The following is a 22,214-nucleotide window of genomic DNA, read 5'->3' on the forward strand; positions in this document are numbered from 1 at the left end:
TTTTTAGTTATGTATATGAATTTCCTTATCATGCATGGCATAGAAATAAGAAGACACTAAAAAGTATAGTCTAATTTTTATAATGTAAATCCCTTTTAATCCATAGACATGATTCATCCATGTTGAAAGAAGTCTAATCACCCACCAGCTAATTTTTCTTATGTAGAATCTACTTACCTTTCTTTATGAGTACTATGTTTTTAATTATGTCTTATGAATTTCTTAGTCATACATGGCATATAAATAGAAAGGTACTAAAGAATATAGCCCAATTTTATAATGTAAATCTATTTTTATCAATCAAATTTGAATAAAACCGCTATTGTAATTTTTGAATTTAAGAAGTAATATAAAACAACTTAACTTTCAATATATATATAAAAGGAGTAAACCTCCAAACCATATTGAAATTTATATTTATATGAATTGTAATCCTTTGTTTTCAAGATTAGGTTCTGCGAAGAGATTTGAATGTCTAAGATACTATTCAATAATTTTCATATTCTAGAGTCTACGTGATGTTATTCTAACATTTGCGAAACACTCGAACATAGGAGAAATTGAATTTACCAAAGGTACGACTTATCAAACTGTCTCAAATTGAATTTACCAAAGGTACGACTTATCAAACTGTCTCTGGAAACAAGGCGTCATGTATGTCTCGTGGACAATATGGTCGGGCAAGAAACCGCATACAGTTATCAGTTATAATTATGAGGCGTTCTTATATAGGCACGGGCTCGAGCACTGTTATCATGACCAAATTCTTCATTTCATTGGTGGTGACACTGTAACCGTCTCAGTATTTGTAGCCATGATGGATAGCTCTGGTAATGTCAAAGGAATGTTTCTTGGAAGACATGGGAACATTGCTATATGGTTTGAGAAGCTCCCAATTTAATTCTTTGATTAACTCATTCACCATGCCATGGATATGATTGACAGCTTCTTCCTCTGTTAATCCAGGATTCTCTTTCATATAACATGATATACATGAAGCTGCTTCTCCACGGGCCTTTTCCGCCTGCATTCACCGTGTCAATTTCAGAATCATCAATTGTATGATATTTTAATCAAAACTAGTTAAAATTCAATCACGCATGTAACACAAAACCTCGGAGTAGTCTATCTAGACTGTAGAATGGCTCGTTTTTCGGTACCGGCCGAAAAATCGTCCGGCTCTGGCTACCGGTAAACTCTCCATCCTCCGCCACCCTCTTTCTCCGCCACCGTCCCCTGACAGCCCTGACATTCCCTGACAAAAAAATCGTCTGGAAGTTAAAGCGCCTGACATCCCTGACCGATCAGCGACGAGCTGGAATTCATGCGGGGAGTATTATGGCCGGTTCGAAATGGTCACTCGCGCGCGATCGGTCAGCAGCTCACTTCCCGCTCTGAATTGCGATTCCGCTGTGCTGAGGTACTGCTCTGCAGCTCGGAGGCCAGGAACTCTTCAGCGCGACCGTGTAAAGCTTTTATATTTTACCTCTAATTCTTTATGGAGTAGTCTTTTAGATTACTCCGCTGGATGAACTAATTTATGGAATCTCCTGCTAAAACCTTCTACGCGTGCAGTTAACGCAATCAAGAAAGTTTGAGACGGTGGCCGAGGAACCGTCGGTAATAAGCGCAGATATCTCTAAAGAATGTATGGCTGATGTTCAGTTTCCGACCTTTGAAGCCAGGAATTTCATCTACTGTTTATTTTCTTTCATCTGCCTGTTTAAAATTTGACTGTGAAATACCATTGTACGTCTTTGAGTTTTTGAAACTTCGCCGTGGGATTGATAACGGATTAAAATTGTTTGCCCTACTGGACCCTGGTAGCATAGATTTCGACTCTTGTCCTAAGTTTGGTAAGTTTTTCACAGTTATATCTTTAAACAGAAAAATCCCTTTCTGGTTGAATCTTCGGTTTTTTCCTCCTCATTCGACAAATCTCCAGCGAACGTTTGGAACTCCGGCTCGGTTATCTTCTATTCCGAAAATTATTTGTGTAATTCTTCGCAATCTTCCCCATATGCCCTTGAAGAAAGCTTAAGGATTATGTAATTCCGGATTATATTGGATATTTTGTTTGTATTCCTGCGTCTTCCACATTTCTTTTTTTGGATTGGACATTTGTATTTTCTTCTCTGTTCTAAAATATTCACGACTCTATCTTGTTTCATATATTTGCAATATGTCTTGTTTCATATATTTGCAATATGTTTTGCAAGGAGAATCGAGCGATGTGGGTGCGAATGGCTTGGCCATGGGGGACCCATACGTGAACTCGGTGTGTAGTCCATTAATACGTTGCAGAAGCTCCTTCAAGTACTCAACAGCATCTCCCAATATTGAGGTCATGTCCGTCTGCTAAAAGGAAATGCCAAGCAAGAGGAGCTCTAGTGTTAGTTACCATTAATTAGCAACATCTCAACAAGCATTCAAATGAAAAAACTCTTAAAGTAGGCAAGTTTCCCCAAATTATATGTTCAAATTGTGAACAATAAACCAGAATCTATCATATCTAAATCATTTGTTGAACCAAGAATTCCACTGAAACTACGAAAATCTAACTTGCTCATTTGATGAAATGGGACTTTTACTGAAACTGGATCTAAATTGATTAAATTGATTAATTTTTTTTTTTTGAGTTGAGGATTCTGTGAGATGAGTAAGAGTAATTTTGATATGAGACTTTTGAACCCATCACATTATATTTTTGGGTAGACCAGCCTCACACTTGCTGGTCTATAGTGACTGTTACAACACTCTTTACAAATAAAATATATAATCTATGCATCTGCATTAACAATGCCTGAGAGGACCAGCTTTACTATTCTCTATAGATCTAACAAAATGGACGAATGTTTAGCTCCAGAAATCTATCTAGAATATGAATAACTATGTAGGAATAACTATGGAAAACTGCATTCAAACATACTAAAATGTAATCTGAAGTGTCTCAACTATTTATCCAAATTGTAAACCATTAAAGCCATGACTTACTGAAAAAGGATTCAAATCTCATGATCCACAATCCACAGATCATATAAACAGCTAAGGAAACAGTCAACTGCTCCATAAACACAATCCTGCAATCCTCTTGGACAAGATGAAGCCAGGACTGTAATATTTTCTTGGTACATAACTTAATTTGCATTTGCCAGAATAGGTCAGGATACTTCAGGATATATCTGAGAGGACATTAGACTCTAGTTGGTCATGAAAATCTATGTGACAAAACTCCCAAGACAGATTATCTGAAAACGAATATCTGAATATAACCACCGAGCCTTTCTGAAGGCATGGAGTTTTGGTCCCTAAATCTCAACCAAATGCCAGCAAAATTAGTCCTTGAATTTCAACAGAATCTTTGGCCAGGCTCAATATTTTTATACTATGATTCTAACTTCAGTCATCTTAAGTTTTCTAACTGAAGTGTTGTAACCGATTCAACAGAGAAAACCAGAAGAGGGAAAGAAGCAGGGGGGACAATGAAAAGGAAATGAGATCACCTTGGAGACGTTGGGCACCACAGAACGAAGCTTTAACAGGCGATCATTGACCTTCTTCCTCCGCCTCCTCTCTGCCATAAGATTCTTAGCAGGCAACCCATTCTTCCTTCCTCTACCAACACTTGCAGCATTAGCATACCCATTATTGTTATTATTATTAGCAGCACAAGGAGCATCAGCCTCCCTTTACCTGGCAGTGATAACTATAGGGAAATATACAAAATTATTATGGCGCATCAGCCTCCCTTTGTCTCATGATCAAACCTGATCAAACTTGCCAACACTGAGAAAATTTGACATATGACCACGTTTATCATTTTGATAGATAAGACTAGTATTATTTTGTCTTTTTATAACTGGAGTCATATGTGGTGTCTTCCCTGAAATTTTCTAGAGCCTCTTACTCTTTGCCTTTGTCAAGTCATTCCAAAGTCCAAGTCATGTAACTAAGGCATTGAAAAGCCTTGTGATATTTGCCGACAAGAATGAAAAATGATAATGCTGCTCTTTGTTCAGAGTCGGCCAGATTGAGCAATTATAATTATGCTGCTCATCAACAGGGGAAAATTGTAGTGGGACAGAATCTTACACTCCTAATTCAAGAAGAACAAATTGTGGAAAAATGCATGGAAAAACTTTATAAATTAAATCACACAAGGAAGGCAGCATCATGAGACAAAGTAGCAAAGCAAATCCAAGTTCTGAAAACTGCTTATGGCAGTGATAATAAAAGCTAAATACACAGCAGAATAAAACTAAATAATAAACCCACAAATAAAAAGAATGCCATTGAAATTTGGAATTTTAGGATCAATCACAAAGCAAGATGCCAAAGTGTAGAATTCCACGTGACGATGCCGAGCAAACGTCAATTCAGGGAAACCCGAATCTTTCCACCATCTACTCATGAATTCGTAGCTTTTTACGTTATTTTGAATATTGGATATCATTAGACCTCACTTATCCAAAACTGTTTCCTAAAAAAAATTGTATAATACAATAACAAAATTCATATAACCTGGATATATCTTTCAACTCCCTTTGTTGTATGGATTGAAATATATTGAAGTCCAATTTTGCAAGTTCTAAAAGTTTGTCGGTGTTCATAAATGGCATCCTGAAAATAGAAATTCCAACTGGTCACAATTGAAATACTATAAGGAAACTAAAATATTCGAAAGCAGATTTCTGAGGCTAATAACAATGTCCCATTGGGTATTGGGTAAGTGGGAAGCAAAACCACTTCTCGAACGGTTAAAAAAATTATCGATGTAATCAAACTAAGTTACCCAAGTATAATCATCTAAAATATTTAAGATGATGATGGTTTTATGAGAGAATTTTGATGAATTTATCATTTAATAATTAAAATGGTGAATTTCACTGTGTATAAACCTTTTAAATATAAATATTTATAAATATAAAATGTATGAGTAATTAATATATGGGTATAGAGTAGAAATGGTATATGATATAATTAAAAAATGTATGAGTAATTAATATATGGGTATAGGGTAGAAATGGTATATGATATAATTATAGTGAAGAATTAATGTTTTTTTGGAAAATTTAATAATATTTTGACAATTTATTATTTAATATTTATTAAAATTTAATATATTTTTGGGGAGTAAATATTATGAGAACTTGAAAATTGTATTTCACAATTTATATTATTTATATAATATTTCATAATATGGTCATTACTAATTAAATTATTTTTTTGGAGAAATTTAATATATATTTTAAAATAATATATTTCCAAATATATAATATAATTTATAAATTTTAAATCTAAAAATAATTTATGAAATTTAAATCTAAATTGTTTATATATGAGATATATTGTATCGATTTATGATATATTTACTTCAACTAAAATAGATATACAAGAAGAGCAATAATTTCTACATAATATAAAAGTTGATATTGTGATAGATGTAATGAATCAAAATTTCAAGAATTTATTAGATAGATTTGCAGAATACACTATTGATAATAATTTAATATTTAGTATTAGATATTTAATATTTAATATTAATTATTTAACATTTTATATTGGAAGTTTTGTAATTTTAGGTAATAAATTTAAAAATCAATTATTTTTATAAAAAAAAATTAAAAAATATCTAATATATTAATTATATAGTAATTATAAAAAAATATAATAAGTTAATATGGATTCAAATTTTATCACTCATAAAAATGAAATAGTAAGACATGAACTAAATAATCAAATATGGATATTTATAAGAAGTAAAAATTTGAATCATTTAAATATTATATTACAAATGTTTTAAAATTTTAAATATGTGTTGATTTATAGTTTGGTATTCAAAAGATATTATGATAAAACATTATGTAAATAAAGCATGAATTTAAAAAATAAAAATAAAAATAAAACAAAAGAAAAACAAATTAGATTTAATTATATGAAATATTAAATGAAATAATTAAAAAAAATTGTAAAATTAGTTATAAAAATAAATAATAAAAAATAATTTTACTCAATTTTATAATTTCATTTTATTAATAAAATTATATAACATTATTTTCAAAAATTATAATATATATATGATTAAAAATAATTTAACTAATGATAATTTATAAGCATAGTTTAAAAAGTGTATGAGTTAGCCCATAAAATAATAGAAATTTCCATAAGATTATGTGAAAATTCAATAGAATATTTGTTAAAATCTGGGTTACAATTATCAAACTTGAGGATTTTGGGTGCCCCAAGGGTTCTTGATGGTGTTGAATCCATTTCCGCCATAAAAAAAAAAAAAAAAAGATTCAATCACTCTAGCATTCTGAGTTTTTGACAAAAAAGTTCAGAGTGAATTTGTGACCTCTGTAGACAACCGCTAATTCATATTGGTAAATATGATATTTGAATGTTGTTTGAATTTAATCATTCTTCATATAAATTTTATAGTTACAATATTCTATTTTTTATCTATCTATCTATCTGCAAATATTTTCAAATGTAAAATAAAATAAAATCTCTAAAGCTGCAAACATTTCCTCAAATTTTACATTAAAAAAGACTTGCACCAAATTTAATCCTCATAAATAGTTAATAAATCTTGAATTAAGATGAATTTATGTTTTATATATATATATATATATATATATAATTTTTAAATTTTATTATAGCATTATTTGTTTTAATAAAATGTCTTTCTTCATAATAATTTTAAAAAATTAATAATAAATAACACTCACCAATTAATTACTAAATTTAACTACCCCATTTCATAAGTAAAATATTAAAGTGATTTTGATATATATATATATATATATATATTTTTACATAATTTAAATGTTTGTAATACATATTAATTTCTGTGAAAATAAAAATAAATAAATCCTAGGAAATATCAGATTTTCTTAAAAGAAATTGAACACACGGAAAATAAGTGATCCGTGAGATAGTTGGCATACTGATTATACTTTTCGTCGTGTCCAAAGACGTTGATGTAATTCCGTGCTTCCAATCGTGGGAGATTTGTGTGCCAACCATATTCCATAACGTACTCTATCTGCAACCACAAACAAAATTCAAATTGTTATAAAAAGCTCGAGGGGCACAGATCCAAACACATTACATGATACGAAACAAAAGACGTAAATATATGCTCATAAAATTGCTCGCTCCGGGCATTCAGAAACCTTTTCGGAAAACCCCGTGAGGAAAAGGTGGAGAGAAAATAACATTGATTTCCATAATGGGCTTCTGAATTTCAAATATGGATCAATCAGAAATTCGCTACTGAATTTTGTTTATCTGTTTTACATGCTCTTTATCAAACTCCTTGCTCACCTCTCGTGAAAGGCTAGATACCGGAATCTTTTGTACGGATTCTTTTAAATATTTTGTACAGAAGATTTCAGCATCTTCCATAACTTTTTCATTTGGAAAGGCAACGAGCGATGCCCGAAATAAATTGAAAATACCCCTCATCTCTCCTTCCCTTTCAATGGAAGAAGTGACAAACTTCCCGTTCTCGTCTTCAAAGTTTTCCAACACACCTGATATTAATGCATAATGTATTATTAAATAACTTGATAACATTTTCTTTTTTTTCCGAAGAAAAAGCAGTATTGTTTGTATTATATTCAATATAAACAGATTTGTATACAAAAGAGCAGGCATCTGTCCCGGGAGAAAGCAAAAATTCCAGTTTTTTTTTTTTTTTTTTGGGATCTTGTTATCGAATGATCAAAAACAAAAAACTATAACTTTCCAGAATATGTAGGAAGCCAGCAGATTGAGAAATTTTCAGATATTTCGCTGTATTATATACCTGTAGATGTTGACATCATATTCATGGCATTGTGAAGGGCTGAATGTCATATGTACAGGGGGCAGAGGTGATAAACAAGTGCCACTTACCGAGAGGCAGATGTAATCCTTTCTTTGACAAAATATCAGCTTGTCCATTTTGTTTGCGCCTTATATGAGTGATGGGGAATGTCGCCGGCTTCCAAAGAGCTGCTATCCTTGCTAACCATCTAGTGAGGCTGTCGGTCTGAATTGCATGTATGCCTTTCACATGTTCTATGATAATTTTTGAGTCCCCGTATACATTAATAGGCTCTATATCCATGAAAGTGCAGAATAAAAGTAGACCATGTAGGGCCATTGCCTCAGCCTTGTTACTTGTTCCTTTGCCACTGTTCCAAAATAAGGAGTATTGGAGGTCATTTGTCATAGCAATGTAAACTCCACAAGCGCAATAGCCATTCTTTGCCGCCCCGTCGAAATGTGCCCTTGGAAATGTGAGATGTTGATCATTAGTGGCTACCCACTGGAGATTTTCTGTAAGGGCAAGTTCTGTAAAATGGAGGAGTAATATGGAATAACCTTATCTAAAATACAACTGAAAGGTTCTTTGCAGTTTTGGAAGATTCTGTTGTTCCTCCACTTCCAGATGAACCAAAAAACAATTAAAGGAATGGGGCGCCAGATAGCTCTTTGTGCAGCCCACCAACTGTATGCTTCTGCAATGGAAGGATGAGAGATCGCTGGAAAGCCAAAAAATGTGGCAAGTTGCCCCCACAAAGACAGCGATTGAGGACAGTATAAAAAAGTATGCAAGTTATCATCAGAGTTGTCAAAACAGATCATGCATATCGCTGGACCCTGCCAGCTCCTTTTCTGTAAGTTTGTCCAAGTGAGGTTCTTATTATGAAATACAAGCCAAGAAAACAAAATGATTTTAAGCGGGCAGTTTGTCTTCCAGAGAGAGGGAGGAAAAATATTCTGAGAGGTACCTTTCTGCAGTTCTATCAAAGAAAGATAAATGTCTCTAACCAATACAAGGGGACTGCCTTTCTTAGCCTGCCATTCTATGCCGTCTCTGTCCTCGGATCTGTGGAAACCTGCACTTCTCATATGATAGATGACTCTTTTCCATTGTGAAGCCATAGCTCCATCGAGGCCCAGATTTCTACAAGTCTTCCATTGCGGAATGGCGCTCTTCCATCCTTCGATAACTTGAGCCCAGAAGAAAATTCCTTTACTGTGGAGGATCGAAAGAAGTTGAGGGGAGATTGGCACATAATCAATTCCTTGGATGGAATCGACGCCTATCAGGATGTTACGACCGGAATGAAAAGCCCAAATGAAGTTTCTACAGAAAAATGGAAGAATCCTTTGAAAAATTCACCAGATATCGGAGCCTTGTGAGGGCCATTTGAAATTGTTCCTGTGCCAATAGAAAATGTCATAGTTGCCAAGGTATTTCATTTTGATAGCTTGACTCCATAAGCTATTTCCAAAAAGCACCTGCCACAGAGATTTGCATAGAAGAGCCATGCTGAAAAGACGCAGGTTCATGATGCCCCAGCTGCCGATCTTTTTAGGTAGGGTGATATTTTCCAGTTTGGTAAGGTGGAATTTTCTTTTGTCCTTGTTTCCGCCCCAGATGTAGGTAGCCATTAAGCTATTCAGCTTATTAACAATGGCCGAAGGGATGAAAAATATATGTGCCCAATAAACACAGATTTGCGCAAGGACAGACTAAGCTAAGATCATTCTGCCAGCAAGCGACAAGCATTTAAACTCCCAACCTGAAATTCTTTTGTAGAATCTGTGAGTTAACCATGACCAATCTGAGTTGTAGTATCCCGCGGGCTTGAGATGAAATCCCAAATATTTAAGCCCCTCTTGAATGGAGAAAGCCTGAATGTTATAAAGCCGAGAGATGTATTCCATCTCCGCTTCAATCACCTTACCAAAGTAGAAAGAGGATTTGCCCTCATTAATGGAAAGGCCCGTCGCCTTTTGGAATGAAAGAAATATCTCATGTAAATACTGCCAAGTTTTCCTGCAAAGCCTAGCAAACAGAAGGACATCGTCCACAAAGAGGTTATGTGTGTGAAGATTACCTCTGGAGATGGCGAGGGGACCAACTTTACCAGCAGCGACGGCTCTCTTAATGTGGAGACTTAGGGAGTCCATGGCCAATATGAATAAAATAGGAGATAAGGAGCACCCCTGGCGAAGCCCCTTTTCCGCCCGGAAGAAGATAGTCGGGTATCCATTGATGAGAATTGCGAAATTTATGTCTTGCACGCATGCCATGACCCAATTTGTGCACAGACCATTCAGGCCGATTTTGATTAGTAAACATCTAAGGAAGCTCCAGTCGAGGCAATCAAAAGCTTTTTTTAAGTCAATTTTAAGGATAACAACCTCAATATTCCTTGTATGCATGGAGTGTAAGGCTTCTTGAGTAATGGCTACAGCATCTAGAATGTTTCTACCGTTAAGAAATCCATGCTATTCCCTTGAGATGTGAGCTGATAAGTTGCCTCTGATTCTCTCTGCAATAAGTTTAGAAATGATTTTGTAGATGGCGTTGCATAATGAAATCGGCCTGTAATCAGCAAAGGAAAAGGATTCCCTTTTTTTTGGAATTAGAGCTACGTAGGTGGAAGAGATATGAGGATTAATTCTCCCTTGCATTCTGGTTTCTTCCACCATCCCCAAGATGTCCTTTTTCATGATATCAAAGAAGTGTATAAAGATGTCAATGGTCCAACCGTCTGGGCCAGGACATTTTTCTTTTTTGAAAGACCACATAACAGATAGTAGTTCCTCCTCCGAGACAACTGCAGATATTCTTTCATTGTCTTCATCCTTGAACATGCCAGGAAATGGATCTATACCCCATAGGATGTCTTTGAACTCCCTGCTAGTCTCACGTTTATAAGCATTCTTAAAGTGCTTGACAGCTTCATTGGAAAAAATGACAACAACCGATTGATGCCTCACCAGGTCCAACAGAAGAGGATGCCTTTACGCTTTTGCCAGAACCCTCTCAACAGGCACCGTTCGCCTCTCACCTTTCACCAGAACCCTAGAACCTTTTGCTTCCCATCACTAGAATCAACAAATAAGGCCGACCAACAGATATAACTATTCCGGCCGAGCTCAAGATAATACAATTGATTAATTAGAACCCACCGGCTAGGAAGAGCCCTATCTGACCTCTACGATTTCTTACCAAACACACTGGAACCACTTGACCTGATACATGGAGCCCGGACCTTACCTCATAAATACCGGCTCATAATACCTCATAATACAGGGTCTTACTACGGGCTCCTAATACAGGATACAGGCTCAGGATACTCGCTCATAATACTGGTTCATACTACTGGCTCATAATACCTCTGACTACGGGCTCATAACTGACTATATCTTCCCCCTGATCTTCTCGGATCTTCTTCCTTTCATGCCCAACAACTACTATCACACCTTCAAGAACGCATGCTAGCTTTCCCGACACCCACCATCCTCTTGGGAGTGAAGCAGGTCTCCATTCTCATTGTTTATTTGCCAAATAGAATTTGTAGCTCTTCTTTTGTTCGCGAAACGGTGAAATAACTTTGTGTTCTTATCACCTTCCCTCAGCCAAGTAGCGCGGCTTTTGAGCCGCCAAGAGATCTCTTCAAACTTTAGGATATGCTGCTTTTTTTTCCCAAGTTCCCATATCCGTTTCCGAGTGCTCCATGGAATGGAATGGGAAGTCATGGTTCCTGCAATATCGGCAAGCTCCTTTTCTATTTTCTTTAGCTCAGCACTATTTGATCGTTTTTTTCTGTATTTTCCATTTCTTCACCAAAGTTTTAAGAGAGCCCAATTTGCCTATCAAGTACTCCGAAGGGGAGGTTCCAGCTGGCAGAACATCCGCCATCCAAAATTCCCGAATCATGATGTTAAATGCTTCATCTTCCAGCCAGTATCTGTTGAATTTGAATGGGTATCCTTTTCGAGCTTTAGAGCTCATCCATTGTAGGGAGACCGGCCTATGGTCCGAAATAAAAACAGGAAGAGTGTGAGAGTTTGGGATACCAAGTTTTTCCATCAGCTGTTCATGCATGATAAATCTGTCCAGCCTTTTTGCAATGTAGGCGTCACCCGAGCGACCGTTGTCCCAAGTGGGGGACAAAGTTTTCGGACAGATATCTACATAGTTGAATTGCAGCATAGCTTCTTTAATTTTTTCCCCAATAGCATCAGCTTTCTTCCCCTTTCCCCAAACTTCGTCTGGACCCAATGTGCAGTTGAGATCTCCCGCAATGAGGAGCGCTTCATTCTCCAATATACCAGATGCAATGAAATATTCCCAATAGGAAGCACGGTCTTTACACGGAGCATATACATTCAATATATTAATCCTGTCGGCACATCCTCTAATTTTAGCAGAGATCAGGATTCCTCCAAGGCATCTGTAAGTGCTAGCAGAGATCCATCTTGGGTCCCAAATCACCGCTAGACCACCAGAAAGTCTCGACGCCTCTGTGGCCGCAATATACCAGGAGGGAAACATATTCCTGAAATAAGAGATAGTGTCTTGACAGTTGTGCATTGTTTCCTGGATTAATATCAACCTGTAAGAAGATGAGAAGAATAAATTTTTCAGAGCAATATATTTGGGGCTTGCTCCCAGCCCTCGAATGTTGATGGAGAGTATATTCATCATTTGACACCATTCACGGGCGATTCTGCTCTAAGAGGCCCGGGACCAGAGAAAGTGGCGATGGGAATGTCGATAAGGGAGGAGTCTTGAAGGTCCAGATTCCGCGATCCTTTGCGGCCCCTAAAGTGTCTACTTCCCCTATTATTTTTCCGATGGACAGTGATATTATTAGCAGAGTTAGGACTGATGCAAGGGGAAGAAGATCTCCGGGGCTTATGAACAGTCAGGGGAAGTAAGTGGAGGGAATTCTTCTGGAGCAGGATGTCGAGGTCGCTTCCAATGGAGTTGGTAGGGGATGGGAGAGGTGAGAAAGGGGGGGAAACATAGCTCATGGGGGCTTTGCCTTTGGAAGCCGAGCGGGAGGGAATGGGGGGGGAATAGTCAAGTTCAATGGGGGAATGTTCGGGTCTTGTCGGAGATGGGGAGGATGAGGGGATTACGAGGAAGTTTCCATTCTTTATGGGAGGGGAGCATTCCTTGGGCATAGGGGGGAGAGAGGCTATCGGGGAATCGAGCGGAGGTTCAGGAGGAGGAAGTAGGGGAGAAAGGTCACCAACCACATTAAAATTTCCAACGGAATTCGACCTCCCAATAGGAGAACAGTCAGCTTTGCGCGGCTCGGGCGAAAGAGAATGGCGGTGGAGCCGGTCCCTCCTTTGAAAAGGAGACTTAGGGGAAAACTGGAAGTCAGACAATACAGCAGAGGGAGAAGCATTATGGCAGGGTCGGAATTTATTGGTTACTAAGCAGGGAGATTCAGCGGAGACATTTTCCATATTATTAGTCTTATTGACTTTTTTCCAAGCCATGCCATGTGACAGACGAGGGCATTTTTCCTTTAAATGTCCTGTTTTGTGGCACTGTGCGCACCTGAAAGGTACGCCCCAGTAGTCCAGCCTTTGACAGACAGTTAATTTGCCCCAACTGAGGTCAATGCGGTCCGGAAAACCGCCCCTGTAGTCTCTTTCGATCAACATCCAGGCGACCCTCTTATCTTTAGCTCCGATGCAACCAGGATCGGCATAGACAAAACTCCCAATTGCGTTGCCAATGGCGGAAAGGGACTCCTTCGTCCACAGCTCGATAGGCAGCGCGGGAAGTTTAACCCAAATGAAATTATTCAGAGGGGTGTTGCGAAGGGGGTCAAAGCCAATGTACCACCTGTGCAGCGCCAAGTAACTTCGGCCATGAACCCAGGGGCGATTCCAAATGAAGTGGAGGTCTTTGGGTTTCAAAAAGTGGAAGCTGTACGGACAATGGTGGGCGTGTAGCCTAAGAGGGGACCCCAACGAGCACCCAGCCATTTCCGGATCTGTCCATCATCCATTTCAGGGAAGAACCACTTTCCAACCAGGGCCCGAGACTGTAAGCTGTCTATACGGTCCGAAAGCTTGGCACCATCCAAACAGATGGCAGTGGGGGGGGAATCTTAGCAGGCCGGGGCTTGTGTTTGCGGCGAGTAGCAGAGGGAAGATTCGAAAGCAAATCGGGAGCAGGGAGGGAGGGCTGTAGGTGCTCCGTCAGACGGGAATGCCAATCTGGAGCCGCAGGGGAGCCGTGATATTTGGCTTCAGCTTCCAAAGCTGCCTTGACCAATGCTGATGTGTTTGAGTCCTCGTGGAGAATATCCATGTGGCAGAGTCGAGTATTCTAGAATGCTAAACGATTCCCTCGTTAGCATGCGCACCATGTGGCAGAGACAGGTCAGCCAGAAAGAGCACAGGAGGATAGGGAGAGATAATCACATCGTCCGAACAGAGCCACCTTGGGATCGGATAGAGTGAGGACGGAGAAAAAAAAATCTTTGAATCGTCCCAGAGGTACAACCGGAAATCTAGAAAGTAGTACGGGGGAGACTGGAGATTTCCGAGAAATAGTGTGAAGCAGCGAAAATCTAAGGAAAGGACCGGAAGTAGTAAATAGAAGGGATATGGAAGGCAGAAATGTAATACAGTCGACCAAATAGGTAGGAGGGAAGAGTAAAACCGATATTAAAGGCGATAAAAAATCGAGACAGGCGGGTTCGGCTGGTCGACGGAAAGGAAACGAAAGAGAAAGATCGGTGACGGAAAAATGGCTCAGGTTCGAAACGATAAAGAAGCAGTGAGATGGAGTCCTCTGGACAGACAATGCAACAACAGACAACCCCGAAAATGCACCACTAGTGGCCAATTTTCAGGTGGACGTCTGTACAAGGTCTAACCACTAAAAAGTATTTTGAGATCGAAAACGTTCAACACAAGTAGACCAGGACATGGGAGGAAGAAAAAAGTATAGCGATAATTCCAAACGAAAAGCCGGCTAAGCTAACATTCAGTTAAACCCGCTCACAGAAGAAATTATAGTTAAGATAGATTAGGTGCAACATATTATGAAAATATAACTGTGAGTAGACTGCTATACCATTCAAAAAACAACAGTGTATTGAAGCGCAACGACAGAAATCATAAGAAACTATCTCTAATCCATCTGTAATAAACAGCGCATCTACTGGAATTTTTAAAAACACAAGTTTAAATACACTATATTACACCATAGAACAATATACTAACCTAATAAGAGCGAGAGAGAGCCGATGGAGATAAAGCGCCGTAAAAGTGTCCAGAGATCCCGGAACTGAGACAGTGGACTGCTAGTAGAAAGTGGAAATTGTTAGAAAACTAATAAACTTAAACAGCGATTCTGCATGCGGAAAGAACTGAAAAGAATCACTGAAACTTAATACCCAGGGATACGAGTTACCTCCAGCCATTGGTGATGTTTGATGAAAGCCACAGTCCACTTGCCTGCTACTTCTTCTGCACTCCAGCTTCAATCCAAGCAAAAGAAAAAGAACACAAGAATTCTGAAGGGACTTCCGAGCTCTGCTATCTCAGCTAGATGGTGTAGAACTGAAGGGGATTGAGATAGGAGCTTGGGGACCAAACAGATGAACATATAGCTAAGCTTCCATCAAGCTTCTAAAAGCTATGTGTTAGAAAAACCACAAATCAAGGTAGAGATCAGATCAAAGTGATGGACCACTTTAGTAGCTCCCAATTATAAATTTAGTAATTGCAGTTGATTTTCTTAACTTAAGGAAACTACTGCAGTTGGTTTCCATAAGTTAAGAAAAGCTGCAATTCCATAAATCAAGGCAGCAATTAATGGAAAAATCAATGGAGCTTAACATTCTCCCACTTGGTCCATACTTCCAAACTTAATGTCTCAAAAACCATTGATAATCTTTATTAAGTAATAGATACATGAATCATGGCGATAAGTCCTCTAATGACGAGTATTATCTTCCATGTATTACTATGTATTTATTCTTATTACAATTTATGTGGCAACAATTTCTTAATGAATAAACCCTATGTTTATTCTTGGTCCTTCTTAAATGAATTTTCTCAAATCAACTTAAGGTGCACATAAATATGAGAAAAAACATCACAATAATTAAGAATTTCATTAACATTGTCCATACAATGAAAAACTGCATAATGGAACCAAGTTCCATATTCAATACATGATCCTTGAATTTAAACGGTGGCATGCCCTTAGTCAAAGGATCAGTGATCATTAACTCAGTGCTGACGTGCTCAATGACCACTTTCTTTTCTTTAACACGTTCCCTTATAGCTAAATACTTAATGTCGATGTGTTTATTTCGACTCCCACTTTTTTAGCCATAAAACCAGCAGCTGAATTATCACAATATATTCTCAATGGCTTAGAGATAGAATCCATAATTCTAAGCCCAGAAATGAAATTCTTAAGCCATACACCATGTAAAGCAGCCTCAAACAGGATATACATAAGCATGTAGTCTTTGGTCCCTTGAAGGTACCTCATTACTTTCTTTGCAGCTCTCCAGTGGTCTAAACCTGGATCACTCTGATATCGTCCCAACATTCCCAATGGGAGCTACACTTGGTGAACAATCCTTCATCCGAAATCTCTCTAAAATTTTATTAATATAGGTTTCGTGTGACAGACCCAATATGCCTCGAAATCTGTCTCTATGGATCTTAATGCCAATGACATAAGATGCCTCACCTATATCCTTCATATCAAAACTTTTAGAGAGGAATTGTCTCACCTCATGCAGCAAACCCTTATCATTAGTTGCTAGCAAAAAGGTCATCCACATATAAAACAAGAAAACAAATTTTACTCCCACTAACCTTCAGGTATATACATTGATCCATAATGTTTTCTACAAAACCAAAAGAAGAAATTACATTATTGAATTTCAAATACCATTGGCAGGATGCTTGTTTTAAACCATATAATGACTTCTTGAGCTTGCAAACCAATTGCTCACCATGACTAGAGGGGAATCAATGAAGATGTGTTATTAATGAAGAAGTGTTGTCAATCATTAATGACGAAGTGTTATTAATGAAGAAGTGTTAATAACCATCGTCTTTTAGTGCCAGTGTGAACATGCATTGAATCATATGTGACATTGTTTTGTAAATTAATGCAGTAAAGACCATTAGACAAAATACCATTCCCAACATAATCAGATTTATAGAATAGACTGAAAGATTTTTCTGAAAAGTTTAAGGAATATCCAAAGGTACAAGCCTTGAAACTGAAATCAAGTTTCTAGAAAAACTTGGAACATAAAAAGTCTTTTCTAACTCCAAAACAAAACCACTACTTGAAGCTAAATAACATGTTCCTATAGCTTCCACATGCGAGCCCATCTTGTTTCCTGATAAGATGCTTTGCTCACTTCCCACTGGCTTCTTTAGGTTCTGCAAACCCTTTGTCTGCAAGCCATTTCTGATATTTGGCGCATTCCTTCTTTATGTGTCCCTTCTTCTTTCAGAAAAAACACTTGGAAACCTTCTTGATGTCAGCTTGGGGAGGTGCTTTACCTTTCCCTTTCCGATTGGCTTGAGATTTCCCCTTTCCACGCGTTGCCAGCATTGCACTCTCTCCCAGTTCCATCACCAGTCTCTCTTCCTCTTGAACACACATGGTCATGAGTTCATTAATTGACCATTTATCCTTATGTGTGTTGTATGAGATTTTGAAAGGTCCATATTGGTGCGGAAGGGTGTTCAGGATGTAGTGAACTAGGAAGGACTCCGATATTTCAACCTCGAGTTTCTTCAATTGAGCCACAGTGTCCCTCATCTGCATGATGTGCTCGCGCACACCTTTCACACTGGTGAGCCTCAGGGATGAGAACTTCATGATTAGGGTGCTTGCTAGTGCCTTGTCTGAAGAGACGAATTGTTCATCAATGGCCTTCAACAAGTCTCGGACCTTTTCATGCTGATCAACAGAACCTCGAATACCAGCTGAAATTTTGGTCTTAATGAACATCATGCTTAGACGATTGGATCGCTCCCATTGTTCATAAAGCGCGACGTCCGCTGCAGTGCTGGTATTAGTGAGTGCTGATGGTTCATCTTTCCTGATAGCATAATCTATGTCCATCCACCCTAAATGAAGGAGAATTCTCTCCTTCCAAATCTTGTAGTTATCTCCCTTAAGTTCGGGAATGTCACAACGAATTTCAGAGAAATTTGCAGGTTGTACTGTTGCATCAAAAGATCACATGCTTATGTTAAAATTGAGGCTTAATAACTTTCATGTTTTACCAATGTAAATCATGCAAAAAAGAATTGAATCAAATGACATGAAAATTGCCTGTGGGCTAAATTTTCAATTCAAACAGATTCAATAAAACTTTATGAACTTTCATGTTTTACCAATGTAAAACATGCAAAAAAGAATTGAATCAAATGACATGAAAATTGCCTGTGGGCTAAATTTTCAATTCAAACAGACTCAATAAAACTTTATGAACTTTCATGTTTTACCAATGTAAAACATGCTAAAAAGAATTGAATCAAATGACATGAAAATTGCCTGTGGGCTAAATTTTCAATTCAAATAGATTCAATAAAACTTTATGATAAAACTTATTAATTCATAACTCCTGTGGGTAGGTTATGAAATTTTATCCTAATTAATCACATAAATATAATAAAAATTCCTGTGGGATAAAATTTATTATATTCAGTGTAATTAATTACAATTTAATGTCTAAATAATCTTTATGTGATCTTGCCAATCAATATATAATTTTATTTAATTAAAGATGCTGTGGCTATTCTCTAATTAATTAAAATCATATGGATCACTAGACATTATTTTGTTGCATAAACAAAACTTAACCAGAGAGAAAAATAATGTTTACTGAAAGGAGTAAGTCAAAATGACATTTTAATAAACTCCATATAACTGTAATATTTTTCCAGCAAAATCAAATTTACATTCCTTAGTCTAACTGTCCCATAATTTATTTAAGACTAATTCTTAAATTAATTATAAAATGGGCTCTAAACAATTTGGAAATAAAACTGCAAATTTGAAATATTCAAAGACTAAATTATTTCAAATATTCAAATAGTGAAATATTCAAATATTTAAGAATGTATAAACTATTTCCTTTAACATGACTCATATTAAAAGGAATAGACTTCACAAACATTTCTTTCAGAATATATGTATATATATATATATATATATTCATTCTAGATATCCAATGCTGTGAATCACACCATCTTTAACGCTTCAAAACCATTAAGACCGACATTTCGTTAGATACGTAATGCTGTGAATTGTACCATTGATGGTTTAGCATGCACAATAGGAAGACATGTCCTTTAATATGCATTTATCTGTGTCATGAACACCCTAAACTCAGGTCTCTCTTATTGTCAGATGGTAGTCAGCCGTATCAATAAACTCCTTATAACACAGTCAGCACCATACAATCTCTTAAATTATTATACTACATAATATAAATTACCATGATTCCCAAACATATAATTAATGTCTTGAGCATGAACTTAATCTGTAAACATCGTACGGCTTGGAGCGACTCCGACACATATAAGAAGTTTACCTGTTCCTCATTATAAAATTTTATTTTACCTGCTCTTCATTATGAACCTAGGCTAACAAGTTGAACCCCATATGTGCATAAACACATAATATCGGTTTCTGAACAGAAAGGCATAAACGACGGAATATGCACAACTGTAATAAAGAGACACATAAATATAAATTATCTGTTGATGAACTCAAGCGTGGTCCATATAAATTACTGAATCTTAACAATCGTTATAGAGAGACAGCTGCTCACATAATATAAAATTAGTGCGAGTTTATGTTAAACAGTATATGGATTTCATTGTTTAGGTTTTATATATATAACCAAACCATAAAAAACATAATCAAAATATATACCATGCCACGTATTTGTTTAATATGGTATTACCCATAACGGTTTACATGGTATTACCCATGGTTTTACATGGTTTACGGGTTACATGGTTTACATGGTATCAAAATATATAATACATGGTATTACCCATAACGGTTTACATAAAAACATAAAATATATTCCACATACTTATTACTTTTATCTTAAAGAAAATATAAAACCCATTCACGACTATATTCAATAAAACAAAAACATAAACTATATTCCACATACTTTATGATAAGCTCGAGGATGAATCATCCTAAGTTTCTGAAAAATCAAGGCCTTACTACCCACCGGACCCTATCACGTGAACATAAACGACATTGTGCTCCATTACACGTCACTGGCAAATGGGCTGAACCCGGATTTTTCATGAGTTGGGTGAGGGGTCTATTCACCTTATTACCTAACCTGTTGGCAGCTGACAAGTCACCAAAACCAATAAAATATAAACAGCAAAGGACGCATCAAATGATTTGGCATATCCAATTCTGCTGAGCTGTAAATTTGGAATCCGAGAGCTTCGATTCGCTCGGGTATGGAGGCGACTTACACCGAGACTGTGGAGGAGACGATGCCATCGTATCTATAATCTCAGCAAGAGTCTATAAGAATGGGCTGAAAAAATAAATCCCCAAAACCAAAAACCAATTTCTCAAGGAGGCCGGTTGTTCAATAAATAGGCAAGAATAAAGCCCAGCGGAAATACAAATATTTTAAGAGAGGAATTCATTTCTTGGCTAACACACAGCAAGGCAGAGGTAAAGGGGCTCTGATACCAACTGTTAGAAAACTAATAAACTTAAACAGCGATTCTGCATGCGGAAAGAACTGAAAAGAATTACTGAAACTTAATACCCAGGGATATGAGTTACCTCCAGCCATTGGTGATGTTTGATGAAAGCCACAGTCCACTTGCCTGCTACTTCTTCTGCACTCCAGCTTCAATCCAAGCAAAAGAAAAAGAACACAAGAATTCTGAAGGGACTTCCGAGCTCTGCTATCTCAACTAGATGGTGTAGAACTGAAGGGGATTGAGATAGGAGCTTGGGGACCAAAAAGATGAACATATAGCTAAGCTTCCATCAAGCTTCTAAAAGCTATGTGTTAGAAAAACCACAAATCAAGGTAGAGATCAGATCAAAGTGATGGACCACTTTAGTAGCTCCCAATTATAAATTTAGTAATTGCAGTTGATTTTCTTAACTTAAGGAAACTACTGCAGTTGGTTCCATAAGTTAAGAAAAGCTGCAATTCCATAAATCAAGGCAGCAATTAATGGAAAAATCAATGGAGCTTAACAAAAATTCCCCGCTCAGGGCCAAGTGGTTCGAAGGAAAATTTCCAGAATATGAACCGTAAGAGCGCAAAAGTCTATGGCTTTGTTACTGAAGTCTGCTAGGAATAACAGACTTCGCGCTCAGGCAAAGTGGAACCAAAGGAGAGATATTCAGGAAAACAAACAGCTAGAGCGTAAAGTCCATGACTGCCACCAGTAGATGGGACCTGGGGTAGTTAAACGGAGAGGTACGTCAGCTAGAGCGTAAAGTCCATGACTGCCACCAGTAGATGGGAACTGAGGTAGTTAAACGGAGAGGTACGTGGCAAGCGGATGCAGGAAGGGACATGCATGAAGGAGAAATGGAGAGGCTCTAATGGAGAAAACGATGCGCTGGTGGGATTGAGAAATGTTACATACCTGTAAGCGAATGAATGGTCACTCTCACAGCGCTTCTCCGCTCGGTCTCTTGGTCTCCGTAACTTAATGTCGACTATTGTCGTTCATACTCAGATACACAGTCGAATTAAGCCCGTCGAGGATTCTCAGATAAAAGTATCAAACTTTCAATAACTTGATAACATGACTTGGGTGCTATCATAAAAGAAGTTAAAGGAGGGAATATTTAGTAATGAAATGTGGATATTATAAGTACTTGAAGACACCGGATATCCGTGTAGTCGAAGAGTTCGAAGCCCCAGTGCAGTTGAGTTGAGATCAGTAACACCACTTTCTCTGCCACATCCGATGCCTTTCTCGCTCCAGTAACTGTACGTCAAATTAATTAATTAATTAAGTTCTCCTATTAATAATCCCATAATATATAAAGCAGGAATAACTAATGATCCAGCGATGACTGACCTGTGAACATAATCCAGCGCTGATTTTATCTCCATTTTGAAATGTCTATCGATTCCCAAACGTTCGATGCTGTCGGCCATTGAAGGCGTGAAAGCAGATCATTGAGGGGAGTGATTGATAGCCCATCTTCAATTTCACTGAACATCTCTCTCACTTCCTTAATAAGTCTCTCTGCACGTTCACGGTATGAAGGCGCCTGACCCATATACAATATTCAACACACACACTAAATAAAAAGGAAAATCAAGGAAAGGAAAATGCATCTAAAATAAGTTGAAAGATGAAAAAATACGTGGTAA

At 37.3% G+C, this 22,214-nt stretch overlaps 1 pseudogene; it reads right to left on the reverse strand.

Annotated features, from left to right (window-relative positions):
* Positions 1-799: 799 nt before the first annotated feature.
* On the reverse strand, positions 800-22,120 carry LOC149171516 (alpha terpineol synthase, chloroplastic-like; annotated as a pseudogene).
* Between the last annotated feature and the right edge of the window lie 94 nt (positions 22,121-22,214).

This window comes from Pinus tabuliformis, chromosome 4_2 (genome assembly GCF_031772625.1).
Source record: "Pinus tabuliformis cultivar Carrire ecotype Pingquan chromosome 4_2, CPIR1, whole genome shotgun sequence".
Taxonomy (NCBI): domain Eukaryota; kingdom Viridiplantae; phylum Streptophyta; class Pinopsida; order Pinales; family Pinaceae; genus Pinus; species Pinus tabuliformis.